The following is a 15,006-nucleotide window of genomic DNA, read 5'->3' as shown; positions in this document are numbered from 1 at the left end:
TGACTCAATAATTTAAACCCACCACCAGTGCTTAGACCCCCTTCAGTGTGTGCTGTTCCTTTAGGCTAAATGCAGAGTCTCTCGACACTGCTGCTCCCTCCCCATCCCCAGGTCGAATGTGCCTGTTTCAGCAAATAAAAAGGCAGGCCACCCAGTACCACTTGATTTCAGGTAAACAACAAATACATTTTTAGTCGTAAATCCCAATACTGCCTGGGACATATTTATACTGAAAACACATATTGTTTATCTGGAATTCAAATATAACTGGATAGCCTGCATTTTTATCTGGGCAGTCCTACCTATGGGGAAGTGGAGAAGTGGCACCTAGTGGGCCAAAGGAGGCAACGGACCTCCTGGGCTTTGGATGGTGTCTGGGTCCAGTCCCTGGCAGGGGACAGGCAGTCCACAGCTGCTGCAACTGCTGTCTGTCTCTTATCCCTGCTTGTCTGGGGGTGCTCCCCTGGCTGGAACAGCCCCTTGTGCGTTTCAAGGTACCTTGGACTCCATGGCTTCTCTGCCACATCCTCTCTAGGCCCTAGACTAGGATTCCACTCTGCAGTCTTTGAGTGTGGTCAGGGCTCTGAGCCTCGCGGTGGTGGGACCCATGCAGACCCCCAGCTTGCAACTCAGCCCCTTATCACTGGGCCCCTTGGAAGTGGGCAAGGAGTTCTGATGGTGATCCTGGGGAAGCTGCCCAAATAATATGAATCCCCAGCTTAGATACAGCTGCCCCGTGAGCCCAGAGCACCCCCAAGTCTCCTGCCTGAGGCAGAAGAAAAGCAGCTCCCGCCCATGAGTCCCCAGGACACATCCACTCTCCTTGCCCACTGCCTTCCACCAACCTTCACCCTCTCCCTCCCTGCCATCTGCCCAGACCACCAGGGCCAAGCGGCAGCCTCCCAGGCTTCTTCCTGTGTGGTCTGGGATCCTTCACTCAGCGTTCAATCCCCAGATATGTGATCAAGCCCCAACTATGTTCCAAACACTATTCTAGATGCTGGAGATAATGGCAATAAATAAGACCAAGTTTCAGAACATGTTCATATAAATTCTAGAGCTTCTGTTCTAGTGCAATTGAAATGAACAGTGGACACATATGCTGAAAATCCATACTCTGGGGTCCTGATGTCATGGCAGGAGGTAGCACTCTGTAAAGAAGAGAGGGAGGGTGGCCAGGCAGAGGGGTTGTATCTTCTTTTGCATTAGGGGCAGGGGAGGGGGCAGTTGGAGGAGGTGTGTGAGCAGAGAATGAAGACAAAGCCAGTGTCTGGGAACAGAGATTTCAGGCAGAGAGGACAGTAGCCTGGAGTGGGGGTGGGGAACAAGCCTGGCGTCCTTCACATCCCACAGGAAGGCTCCCCACGAACACACTAACCCCCCTCAGTGGAACAGGAGTGCAGATAAGGTGCAGAGATGAAGCTGGAAAAATTCACGCCTGCCTCTCAATATGTCTTCAGAATATCTGAAAAAGAAGTTTGGAAGCTATTTTCTCTTGCCAGACTCTTTTTTTGCTAAAGAGGGTAACGAAGTTGACCTACAGACTCAAACCACAGCTGGCCAGGCCCCCTTCTCACTCCAGGCCTGCAGCTTCGGGACAACCTAAGAGCTGGCAGCTGCATCAGGAAACACGTCTGAACACTTGCACAGTAATCATGTTACCCTAGAAGTGTTAACCAGGCATTACATGAGACAAGGAAGGGATGGCTTCCCCTGGGAGGAGTCAGCAAGGCAGCCTCGATGGGTGACTCAGGACTGAGGCAGAAGATTGACTGGAACTCAGTGAAGACCCTGTAGGACTGCCTGGAGGGTCACAGTGAGGTTATAAGGGCGTCAATGTTTTATGTCGTTAAGACCACCTGAAATTATGCACTTTTACTTGGGTTCCGTGAAACTGACACAGATGCAAAGTTAAGAAAACGTGCCCTTAACTCCCAGGGACCTGGCCTCTACTGTCCACACTGATGATCCCTACTTGTTTCTCTACCCACTGCAGGTCTGGGGTCCCCACAGCGACTGTGCACAACACAACCAATAAGAAAAGTAAGTTGCTCTCTCTTTGGTCTTGCCTTTTATCTCCCTGTGATGTGGGAGGGGGAAGTGGAAAGGCTTTAAGAGATGATCCAGGAGAAGTTTCTGTTTGGAGACTGAGGTGGTCGTGCCCTAGCAGCTCTGGATGGACCCGCGTCCCCAGTACTGGTTAGATGTGATGAACATGAAGATATCCCAGCTAGTGAGGGCCCACAGGCCTGCAGGTGCCAAGGCCCGGAGGTTGCCTGGGGTGAGCCAACCTCGTCTGCAACATCCTAGGCAGACCCCAGCCCGAAGCAGTGCCCTGGGCCGCACAGACATGCACAGCCAGCACTGGGCTCTCCAGCTGGGCCTGCCAAGCCCTCCCGGCTCTGAAAGACCCCCACCCCAGACCGAGGCTCCATGGACACCACCAGGCCATCTGCTTCTGTGTGTCTGGGGACACCTCCGTGTTGCAGGGGTCTTCACGTCCAGGCCACTGCAGGGGTGGAGCTTTCCAGAGACTCTCAAGGACCCACACACCTTGCGGTGACATGTTCACATGTATGTTCACACAAAAAGGTGGAAATGGTGGGTACAGGCAGACAAGAGTGAGAGCTCAGAAGTAAGGAGTCCTCAATGTCTTGGTCTCTCCCTGTCTTGTCCCTCCTCTGCTCTAATCTCCCGGAAGTCTGAGCCTCCATTCCCCACTCTGCCCAGCTTCCTGGGCGCCAGCACCACAGTTTCACCAGCCCTGGCAGGATCCTGCTCAGCACCCTCCCTGATATAGCCCCACATCATGGCAGGTCCTTTAATTCTTTCAGCAAGGGACTGCTGCTGTCTTGGTGGCAGGGTTTCAGGCACCAGGGAGAGCTGGTTGGGGGAAAGTTTTGAAAAGGAGATTGCCAGCAGCTTATTTAGGCAGAAATCCAAAATTAAAGATCAGTTATTGACTCACTGGAAAAGACTCTGATGCTGGGATGGATTGGGGGCAGGAGGAGAAAGGGATGACAGAGAATGAGATGGCCGGATGGTATGACCGACTCGATGGACATGAGTTTGAGTGAACTCCGGGAGTTGGTGATGGACAGGGAGGCCTGGCGTGCTGTGATTCATGGGGTCACAAAGAGTCAGACACGACTGAGCGACTGAACTGAACTGAACTGAACCCTAATTGGGGAAAACAACAGAATAGGAAAAACTAAAGATCTCTTCAAGAAAATTAGAGATACCAAGGGAACATTTCATGCAACGATGGACTCGATAAAGGACAGGAATGGTATAGACCTAACAGAAGCAGAAGATATTAAGAAGAGGTGGCAAGAATACACAGAAGAACTATACAAAAAAGATCTTCACGACCAAGATAATCACGATGGTGTGATCACTCACCTAGAGCCAGACATCTTGGAATGTGAAGTCAAGTGGGCCTTAGAAAGCATCACTATGAACAAAGGTAGTGGAGTTGATGGAATTCCAGTTGAGCTATTTCAAATCCTGAAAGATGATGCTGTGAAAGTGCTGCTCTCAATTTGTCAGCAAATTTGGAAAATTCAGCAATGGGCACAGGACTGGAAAAGGCCAGTTTTCATTCCAATCCCAAAGAAAGGCAATGCCAAAGAATGCTCAAACTACCGCACAATTGCACTCATCTCACACACTAGTAAAGTAATGCTCAAAATTCTCCAAGCCAGGCTTTAGCAATACGTGAACCGTGAACTTCCAGATGTTCAAGCTGGTTTTAGCAAAGGCAGAGGCACCAGAGATCAAATTGCCAACATCCACTGGATCATGGAAAAAGCAAGAGAGTTCCAGAAAAGCATCTATTTCTGCTTTATTGACTATGCCAAAGTCTTTGACTGTGTGAATCACAATAAACTGTGAGAAATTCTGAAACAGATGGGAATACCAAACCACTTGACCTGCCTCTTGAGAAACCTATATGCAGGTCAGGAAGCAAGAGTTAGAACTGGACATGGAACACCACACTGGTTTCAAATAGGAAAAGGAGTACGTCAAGGCTGTATATTGCCACCCTGCTTATTTAACTTATATGCAGAGTACATCATGAGGAACGCTGGGCTGGAAGAAGCACAAGCTGGAATCAAGATTGCTGGGAGAAATATAAATAACCTCAGATATGCAGATGACACCACCCTTATGGCAGAAAGTGAAGAGGAACTAAAGAGTCTCTTGATGAAAGTGAAAGAGGAGAGTGAAAAAGTTGGCTTAAAACTCAACATTCAGGTGTACTGGGATGAACCAGAGGGATGGCATGGGGAAGGAGGTGGGAGGGGGGTTACAGATGGGGAACACATACACCTGGGGCAGATTCATGTCAATGTATGGCAAAACCAATCCAATAATGTAAAGTAATTAGCCGCCAATTAAAATAAATAAATAAGAAAACTAAGATCATGGTATCTGATCCCATCATTTCATGGAAAATAGATGAGGAAACAGTGGGAATAGTGTCAGACTTTTATTTTATTTTTTTTTGGGACTCCAAAATCACTGCAGATGGTGATTGCAGCCATTAAATTAAAAGACGCTTACTCCTTGGAAGGAAAGTTATGACCAACCTAGAGAGCATATTAAAAAGCAGAGACATTACTTTGCCAACCAAGGTCCGTCTAGTCAAGGCTATGGTTTTTCCAGTAGTCATGTATGGATGTGAGAGTTGGACTGTGAAGAAAGCTGAGCGCTGAAGAATTGATGCTTTTGAACTGTGGTGTTGTAGAAGACTCTTGAGAGTCCCTTGGACTACAAGGAAGTCCAGCCAGTTCATTCTAAAGGAGATCAGTCCTGGGTGTTCATTGGAAGGACTGATTCTAAAGCTGAAACTCTAATACTTTGGCCACCTTATGCCAAAGTTGACTCATTGGAAAAGAGTTGACTGATTGGAAAAGCCTCTGATGTTTGGAGGGATTGGGGGCAGGAGGAGAAGGGGACAACAGAGAATGAGATGGCTGAATGGCATCACCGACTCGATGGATATGATTTTGAGTGAACTCCAGGAGTTGGTGATGGACAGGGAGGCCTGGCGTGCTGTGATTCATGGGGTCGCAAAGGGTCAGACATGACTGAGCGACTGAACTGAACCTTAATTGGAAGAGAGGGCAATGGCAACCCACTCCAGTACTCTTGCCTGGAAAATCAAATGGATGGAGGATCATGGTAGGCTGCAGCCAATCGAGTCGCAAAGAGTCAGACACGACTGAACTACTTCACTTTTACTTTTCACTTTCATGCATTGGAGAAGGAAATGGCAACCCACTCCAATGTTCTTCCCTTGAGAATCCCAGGGACGATGGAGCCTGGTGGGCTGACATCTGTGGGGTGGCATAGAGTCGGACACGACTGAAGTGATTAGCAGCAGTAGCAGCAGCAACAACCCTAATTAGAAGGACTGATGTTGAAGCCGAAACTCCAATACTTTGGCCACCAGATGCAAAGAGCTGACTCATTTGAAAAGACCCCGGTGCTGGGAAAGATTGAAGGCGCGAGAAGAAGGGGACAACAGAGGATGAGATGTTTGGATGGCATCACTGACTCAATGGACATGAGTTTGGGTGTACTCTTGGAGTTGGTGGAGGACCAGAAGGCCTGATAAGCTGCAGTCCATGGGGTTGAAAAGAGTTGGACACGACTGAGTGACTGAACTGAACTAAACAATGAAATCAAAAGTAAGTAATTAAGTTATTTAAGTGCAAAGAAAAAAGAAAGCCAGAAAATAGATGTGAGAGTGGATGATACAGAGTCTATTCCTAACACATATTCGTTAGTGTGCTCCATGTCAGACACTGACACCACAGGAAGAGCTGGGGCGGGGGGGGCGCCTGGAAAGTAAGACCGGAGGTCTCAAAAGGTATCAGAGCCGGAGCGTGGAGTCAGCCTCCAGGCACTGTGATAAAATGTTTGTGGATAGTGGGGGGAAGGTTCCTGGGTGTTTAAGTCCTGACTCATTTGAAAAGACCCTGATGCTGGAAAGGATTGAGGGCGGGAGAAGGGGATAACAGAGGATGAGATGGTTGGATGGCATCACCGTCGCAATGGACATGAGTTTGAGTAAACTCTGGGAGTTGGTGATGGACAGGGAGGCCTGGCGTGCTGCAGTCCATGGGGTCACAAAGTCAGACACAAGTAAGCGACTGAACTGAACTAACTCCTGACGGGTCTCAGGTCAGCCCAGGAACCTCCCATCCTGACATATCCCCCGCTGAGTCAGCACAGAACACAGTGCCCCCAGGTTTGGGTCGTCTGTTGAATTGGGTGGGCTGCCCCCAGGCTGCGGTGGGGATCTCCCTGTCCAAGAAGCGAGGGGCTTGGAGGGCCAGCCCATCAAAGCCTCCAGGCTCTTCTGTCAAAGCCCACACAGTATGCCTGCCCTGCCCAAGGCTGCACTGTGAACATCTTCCAGAACCAGGGCAGGTCTGGGGCCCAGAGTAGAGGTGATGATGACAGTGACCTGGGCCAGCATCACAGAGCCAGCAGCGAGCCGGAGCCACTTCTGCAGAATCTCTACGTGTTTTATCTCATCTTCTCCCCCCAGCCGCCAGGAAGCAGGTGCTCCCATTACCCCAGAGTTGGTGAAGAAACCCAAGGCAGAGGAGTACACCTGACATATGCCCAGCCGGAGAGTGCTGGTCCCACCTCAAGCAGGTAGCGAGGGCACAACCCGGCCCCCAACTCAGAGCACAGCACTGACCAACTCAGCCTTGCAGCCAGTGTGGCTGGGTGCTACTCAGGCCCAGCAGCTCTCTCCTGCATCCACCCCAAGACAGATCAGGGCAGGCAGGCTGCCCCCCCCAACCCCACACACCCTGGCCTCAAAGCCAGCTGGCAACACAGCCTCGTCCTGTCCCTGTTCCAGAGATTTTTGCCCTGCAGTGAACCCCGCTCAGCCTTGGTGTGCATCTGCGGGGTGAGAGGCAAGGAGTTCTGAGAAGGGGGAGATTCTGGGGGACGGTTCTGCAGTCAGCAGGACTGAGCCCTTAAACTGCACCCTGAATGCTTAATCCCCTTTGGCACCATGCTAACCATTTTTTACATAATCGAGTGACCACCTAATATCAAGGGCTGTCCTGCCTGAAGCTTCCTGGACTGCTGAAGTCCTTTAATGGACTGGAACCTGGTGGTCCGGAGTCAATGATAAGAAAGTAAAAGAGAGAGAGAAAGAGGCTGATATTCCTTGGTTTACGCAGAAAACCAATAAAGTCCTTGATACAGGGCTTGCGGCGCTCATGAAGGCACCTGGCGCCCTCTCGAGGGGGTGAAGACACAGTACACTTTCTCAAGAGGGTCTTAGAAGTCCGGGCAGGAGAATGAGCAAGATGGGTTTCTGGGCTCCAGAGAATTAGCCAGAGAGAGAGAGAAAGAAGGAAAGAAAGAAAGACACGGGGACCCAAGCTCTGATGGAGCAAAGGTATTTTATTAAACATAGTGTGGGTATATATACTGTCTTACAAGGTAGCTATTTTCAGCGAAGATTAAAATCAAAATTCTAGACTTAAAAATTATCATAAGGCAATCCATATCAAAATGAGAGGATTGTAAATAATCACTTTTACCAGATGGTTCATAAAAAAGAAGAGGGTCGTAGTTAGTTACTTATCACTGTATGGGAAAACTAACCAAGGAAATGCATGCATTCCTCAGCCCAAGGAGTGGCTTGCCAATTCCTCTTAACTCCTGAATATTCAGGAATTAATAAGGAACAGAGGATTCATGACAGACCCGAAGCAACAATTTTGACTGGCATGAAATGATACATCATTGTGGATTCGATTTGCATTTCTCTGATTATGAGTGATGTTGAGCATCTTTTTATGTGTTGGTTAGCCATCTGTATGTCTTCTTCGGAGAAATGTCTGCTTTGTTCTTTGGCCCATTTTTTGATTTGGCCTTTTTTTTTTTTTTCTGGAATTGAACTGCAGGAGTTGCTTGTATATTTTTGAGATTAATTCTTTGTCAGTTGCTTCATTTGCTATAATTTTCTCCCATTCTGAAGAATGGAGAATGTCTTTTCACCTTGCTTATAGTTTCCTTTGCTGTGCAGAAGCTTTTAATTTTAATTAGGTCCCATTTGTTTATTTTTGCTTTTATTTCCAATATTCGGGGAGGTGGGCCATGGAGGATCCTACTGTGATTTATGTGGGAGAGTGTTTTGCCTATGTTCTCCTCTAGGAGTTTTATAGTTTCTGGTCTTACATTTAGATCGTTAATCCATTTTGAGTGTATTTTTGTGTATGGTGTTAGGGAGTGTTCTAGTTTCATTCTTTTACAAGTGGCTGAGCATTTTTCCCAGCACCACTTGTTAAAGAGATTGTCTTTTCTCCATTGAATATTCTTGCCTCCTTTGTCAAAGATAAGGTGTCCATAGGTGCGTGGATTTACCTCTGGGCTTTCTATTTTGTTCCATTGATCTATATTTCTGTCTTTATGCCAGTACCATACTGTCTTGATGACTGTGGCTTTGTAGTATAGCCTGAAGTCCGGAAGGTTGATTCCCCCAGTTCCATTCTTCTTTCTCAAGATTGCTTGGGCTACTCAAAGTTTTTTTTATTTCCATACAAATTGTGAAATTATTTGTTCTAGCTCTGTGAAAAATACCATTGGTAGCTTGATAAGGATTGCATTGAATCTATAGATTATGTACGGTAGCATACTCATTTTCAAAATATTGACTCTTCCAATCCATGAACATGGTATATTTCTCCATCTATTAGTGTCCTCTTTTATTTCTTTCACCAGTGTTTTATAGTTTTCTATATAGAGGTCTTTTGTTTCTTTACTTAGATATATTCCGAAGTATTTTATTCTTTTTGTTGCAACGGAATATGGAATTGTTTCCTTAATTTCTCTTTCTATTTTCTCATTATTAATGTATAGGAATGCAAGGGATTTCTGGGTGTTGATTTTATATCCTGCAACTTTACTATATTCATTGATTAGCTCTAGTAATTTTCTGGTAGAGTCTTTAGGGTTTTCTGTGTAGAGGATCAAGTCATCTGCAAACAGTGAGAGTTTTACTTCTTCTTTACCAACTTGGATTCCTTTTATGTCTTTTTCTGCTCTGATTGCTGTGGCCAAAACTTCCAGAACTATGTTGAATAGTAATGGTGAGAGTGGGCACCCTTGTCTTGTTCCTGGCTTTAGGGGAAATGCTTTCAAATTTTCACCAATGAAGATAATATTTGCTGTGGGTTTGTCATATATAGCTTTTATTATGTTGAGGAATGTTCCTTCTCTTCCCGCATTCTGGAGGGTTTTTTAAAATCATAAATTGATTTTGAATTTTGTCAAAGGCTTTCTCTGCATCTATTGAGGTAATCATATTGTCTTTATTTTTCAGTTTGTTAATGTGGTGTATTATATTGATTGATTTGAGGATATTGAAGAATTCTTGCATTCCTGGGATAAAGCCCATTTGGTCACGATATATGATTTTTTTAATGTGTTGTTGGATTCTGATTTCTGGAATTTTGTTAAGGATTTTTGCATCTATGTTCATCAGTGTTATTGGCCTGTAGTTCTCTTTTTTTGTATGGCATCTTTGTCAGGTTTTGGTATTAGGGTGATGGTGGCCTCATAGAGTGTGTTCAGAAGTTTACCTTCCGCTTCAATTTTCTGGAAGAGTTTGAGTAGGCTAGGTGTTAGCTCTTCTCTATATTTTTGGTAGAATTCAGCTGTGAAGCCGTCTGGACCTGGGCTTTGGTTGCTGGAAGATTTCTGATTACAGTTTCAATTTCCGTGCTTGTGATGGGTCTGTTAAGGTTTACTATTTCTTCCTGCTTCACTTTTGGAGAGTTGTACTTTTCCAAGAATTTGTCCATTTATTCCAAGTTGTCCATTAATTGGCACATAATTGCTGATAGTAGTGTCTTATGATCCTTTGTATTTCTGTGTTGTCTGTTGTGATCTCTCCATTTTCATTTCTGTTTTTACTGATTTGGTTTTTCTCCCTTTGTTTCTTGATGAGTCTGGCTAGTGGTTTGTCAATTTTATTTACCCTCTCCAAGAACAAGCTTTTTGCTTTGTTGATTTTTGCTATGGTCTCTTTTGTTTCTTTTGCATTTATTTCTGCCCTAATTTTTAAGATTTCTTTCCTACTACTAACCCTGGGGTTCTTCATTTCTTCCATTTCTAGTTGCTTTTGGTGTTGAGTTATGTTATTTAGTTGATTATTTTCTTGTTTCTTGAGGTTTGCCTGTATTGCTATGAACCTTCCCCTTAGCACTGCTTTTACAGTGTCTCAGAGGTTTTGGGTTGTTGTGTTTTCATTCTCATTCGTTTCTATGCATATTTTGACTTCTTTTTTTTATTTATTCTATGATTTGTTCATTATTCAGCAGCGTGTTGTTCAGCCTCCATATGTTGAAATTTTTAATAGTTTTTCTCCTGTAATTGAGATCTAATCTGACTGCACTGTGGTCAGAAAAGATGCTTGGAATGATTTCAATTTTTTTTTTTAAATTTACCAAGGCTAGATTTATGGCCCAGGATGTGATCTATCCTGGAGAAGTTTCCATTTGCGTTTGAGAAGAAGGTGAATTTCATTGTTTTGGGGTGAAATGTCCTATAGATATCTATTAGGTCTAACTGGTCTATCGTATCATTTAACGTTTGTGTTTCCTTGTTAATTTTCTGTTTAGTTGATCTATGCATAGGTCTTAGTGGGGTATTAAAGTCTCCCACTACCGGAAGGAACAAGATGGCGGAGGAATAGGATGGCGAGACCACTCTCTCCCCAACAAATTCATCAAAAGAACATTTGAACGCGGAGTAAAGTCCACAAAACAACCTCTGAATGCTGGCAGAGGACGTCAGGCACCCAGAAAAACAGCCCATTGTCTTCGAAAGGAGGTAGGAAAAAACATAAAAGATAAAAAGCGAGACAAAAGAAGTAAGGACGGAGCTCCGTCCCGGGAAGGGAGGCTTTAAAAAGAGAGAACTTTCCAAACACCAAGAAACACTCTCACTGGCGAATCTGTGGCGAGCCTTAGAAGCTCAGAGGGCCACATAACCCTCTTTTTTTTTAAAGATTTTTTAAAAACCCACAGATTACCCGCCAAACGGTAACTCCCAGCAGAGAAGCAGCACAGACGCCTGCAGACGCCATTAGCAAGTGGCGGCTGGGCAGGGAGGAGCCGGCTGAACTGCTTAGAGAGAGGACTGGGCTTGAATGCCAAGAGAACAATTTGAGAGAACTGGGGAGAGCAAAGCAGACTGTGGGATAGCTTCCCCATGAAAAGGCGGAAAGCTCTAACCTACGACTCGGCCAGCCCCGCTCACAGAATAAAGGACTGAGCAGAGTGAGCTGGCTGTGGCTGGCCCATGCCCCATCCCCCGCCGAGACAGGCAGGGAGCGCAGCCAGAGCCGGAGCGGGCAACTGCGGCCCCAGAAAGGCATCTGATACAAACTGCAGACAGGCTTGTTGCTATTCAGGACTTCTTGGGCTCGGGCTGGTCGATCTCCCCCTGAGAAGGTGTGCCGGTTGTACACCCAGAAAACTGAGTGGCGGGGACTGGGGAGGCGATAAGTCACAGAGACCGCGCTCGCCAAACACCTGGTCCCCTGAGCTGCTCGGACCAGGGAAGGCACAAAACGCAGGCCCAACCAAGTCTGTGCCTTTGTGGAGTACCTGAGAACCTGAACTTGAGCCGCTCAGACCTGGGAAGTGCATACAACCCGGCGCCGGCCTCAGACAGTTCCCAGCAGAGCAACCTTGCAGTATAGACTGGGACAACATACGTGCTGTGAGTGGGGGCAAACCCAGTGTGGCCGAGACGCTGTGAGCACTCCCCACAGACGCCAGAGATATTCGACTGCAGCGTTCCTCCCTTCCCAGAACAGGACTGAACAACTGAGCCTTAAAAAGTGTCCACCCACCCCCTAGTATCAGGGTGGAAATTAGACACTGAAGAGACCAGAAAACAGAAGCTAAACAGAGGGAACCACCTTGGAAATGACAGATAGAGACGTCTAGAGGCTACTCCAAGAATAAGACCAAAAACCAGAGGCAAGAGGCTTAAGGCCGAATCCCGAGAACACCAGAAAACTCCTGACTCCAGGGAACATTAATCGATAGGAGCTCATCAAACATCTCCATACCTACACTAAAACCAAGCACCACCCAACGGTCAACAAGTTTCAGAGCAAGACATACCACGAAAATTCTCCAGTAACACAGGAAACTAGCCCTGAGCTTCAATATATAGGCTGCCCAAAGTCACTCCAAACCCAGTGACATCTCATAACTCATTACTGGACACTTCATTGCACTCCAGAGAGAAGAAATCCAGCTCCACCCACCAGAACACCGACACAAGCTTCCATAAGCAGGGAACCTTGACAAGTCACCTGTCCAACCCCACACACAGAGAGGAAACTACATAATAAAGAGATCTCCACAAACGGCCAGAAGACGGAAAGGCCACCCCAAGCAAAGCATTATAAGCAAGATGAAGAGGCAGAGAAATACCCAGCAAGTAAAGGAACAAGATAAATGCCCACCAACACAAACAAAAGAGGAAGATATAGGGAATCTACCTGATAAAGAATTTCGAATTTTGGTGGTGAAAATGATTCAAAATCTTGAAAGCAAAATGGAGTTACAGATAAATAACCTGGAGAAAAGGATTGAGAAGATGGAAGAAAGGTTTAAGAAGGACTTAGAGGAAATAAAAAAGAGTCAATATACAATGAATAATGCAATAGATGAGATCAGAAATACTCTGGAGGGAACAAACAGTAGAATAACAGAGGCAGAAGACAGGATAAGCGAGCTAGAAGATAGAATTGTAGAAATAAATGAAACAGAGACGGAAAAAGAAAAATGAATTAAAAGAAATGAGGACAATATTAGAGACCTCTGGGAAAATGTTAAACGCTCCAACATTCGAATCATAGGAGTCCCAGAAGAAGAAGACAAAAAGAAAGACCATGAGAGAATACTTGAGGAGATAATAGTTGAAAACTTCCCTAAAATAAGGAAAGAAATAATCACCCAAGTCCAAGAAACCCAGAGAGTCCCCAACAGGATAAACCCAAGGCAAAATACTCCAAGACACATATTAATCAAATTAACAAAGATCAAACACAAAGAACAAATCTTAAAAGCAGCAAGGGAAAAACACCAAATAACACACAAGGGGATTCCCATAAGGATAACAGCCGATCTTTCAACAGAAACTCTTCAAGCCAGGAGGGAATGGCAAGACATACTTAAAGTGATGAAAGAAAATAACCTACAGCCCAGACTACTGTACCCATCAAGGATCTCATTCAAATATGAAGGAGAAATCCAAAGCTTTACAGACAAGCAAAAGCTGAGAGAATTCAGCATCACCAAACCAGCTCTCTAACAAATGCTAAAGGATCTTTTCTAGACAGGAAACACAGAAAGGGTGTATAAACTCGAACCCAAAGCAATAAAGAAAATGGCTACGGGATCGTACTTATCAATAACTACCTTAAACGTAAATGGGTTGAATGCCCCCACCAAAAGACAAAGGCTGGCTGAATGGATACAAAAACAAGAACCCCATATATGTTGTCTACAAGAGACCCACCTCAAAACGAGGGACACATACAGACTGAAAGTGAAGGGCTGGAAAAAGATATTCCATGCAAAAAGAGACCAAAAGAAAGAAGGAGTAGCAATACTCATATCAGGTAAAATAGACTTTAAAACAAAGGCTGTGAAAAGAGACAAAGAAGGAAACTACATAATGATCAAAGGATCAATCCAAGATGAAGATATAACAATTATAAATATTTATGCACCCAACATAGGAGCACCGCAATATGTAAGACAATTACTAACAAGTATGAAAGGGGAAATTAACAATAATGCTATAATAGTGGGAGATTTTAATACCCCACTTACATCTATGGATAGATCAACTAAACAGAAAATTAACAAGGAAACACAAACTTTAAATGATACAATAGACCAGTTAGACCTAATAGATATCTACAGGACATTTCACCACAAAACAATGAATTTCACCTTTTTCTCAAGCACACACGGAAGCTTTTCCAGGATAGATCACATCCTGGGCCATAAATCTAGCCTTGGTAAATTCAAAAAAGTTGAAATCATTCCGTGCATCTTTTCTGACCACAATGCAGTAAGATTAGATATCAATTACGGGAGAAAAACTATTAAAAAATGCCAACATATGGAGGCTGAACAACACGCTGCTGAATAATGAACAAATCATAGAAGAAATCAAAAGAGAAATCAAAATATGCATAGAAATGAGTGAAAATGAAAACACAACAACCCAAAACCTCTGGGACACTGTAAAAGCAGTACTAAGGGGGAAGTTCATAGCAATACAGGCACACATCAAGAAACAAGAAAAAAGTCAACTAAATAACCTAACTCTACATCTAAAGCAACTAGAAAAGGAAGAAATGAAGAACCCCAGGGTCAGTAGAAGGAAAGAAATCGTAAAAATTAGGGCAGAGATAAATGCAAAAGAAACAAAAGAGACCATAGCAAAAATCAACAAAGCCAAAAGCTGGTTCTTTGAGAAGGTAAATAAAATTGACAAACCACTAGCCAGACTTATCAAGAAACAAAGGGAGAAGAACCAAATCAATAAAATTAGAAATGAAAATGGAGAGATCACAACTGACAACACAGAAATACAAAGGATTATTAGAGAATACTACCAGCAATTATATGGCAATAAAATGAATAACCTGGAAGAAATGGACAAATTCCTAGAAAAGTACAACTTTCCAAAACTGAACCAGGAAGAAATAGAAAATCTGAACAGACCCATCACAAGCACGGAACTAGAGGCTATAATCAAGAATCTTCCAGCAAACAAAAGCCCAGGTCCAGACGGCTTCACAGCCGAATTCTACCAAAAATTTAGAGAAGAGCTAACACCTATTCTACTCAAACTCTTCCAGAAAATTGCTGAGGAAGGGAAACTTCCAAACTCATTCTATGAGGCCACCATCACCCTAATCCCAAA

The 15,006-nt window shown here is 44.7% G+C and overlaps 1 pseudogene; it reads left to right on the top strand.

The window, feature by feature from the left end:
- LOC148773527 (A-type potassium channel modulatory protein DPP6-like) overlaps positions 1-15,006 on the top strand; it is an 82,402-nt pseudogene that overhangs the window by 27,099 nt on the left and 40,297 nt on the right.

Source organism: Moschus berezovskii, chromosome X, assembly GCF_049115385.1.
Source record: "Moschus berezovskii isolate FMDL1 chromosome X, NW_MosBer_1.0, whole genome shotgun sequence".
NCBI lineage: Eukaryota > Metazoa > Chordata > Mammalia > Artiodactyla > Moschidae > Moschus > Moschus berezovskii.
This window is presented reverse-complemented; position numbering and strand designations above follow the sequence as displayed.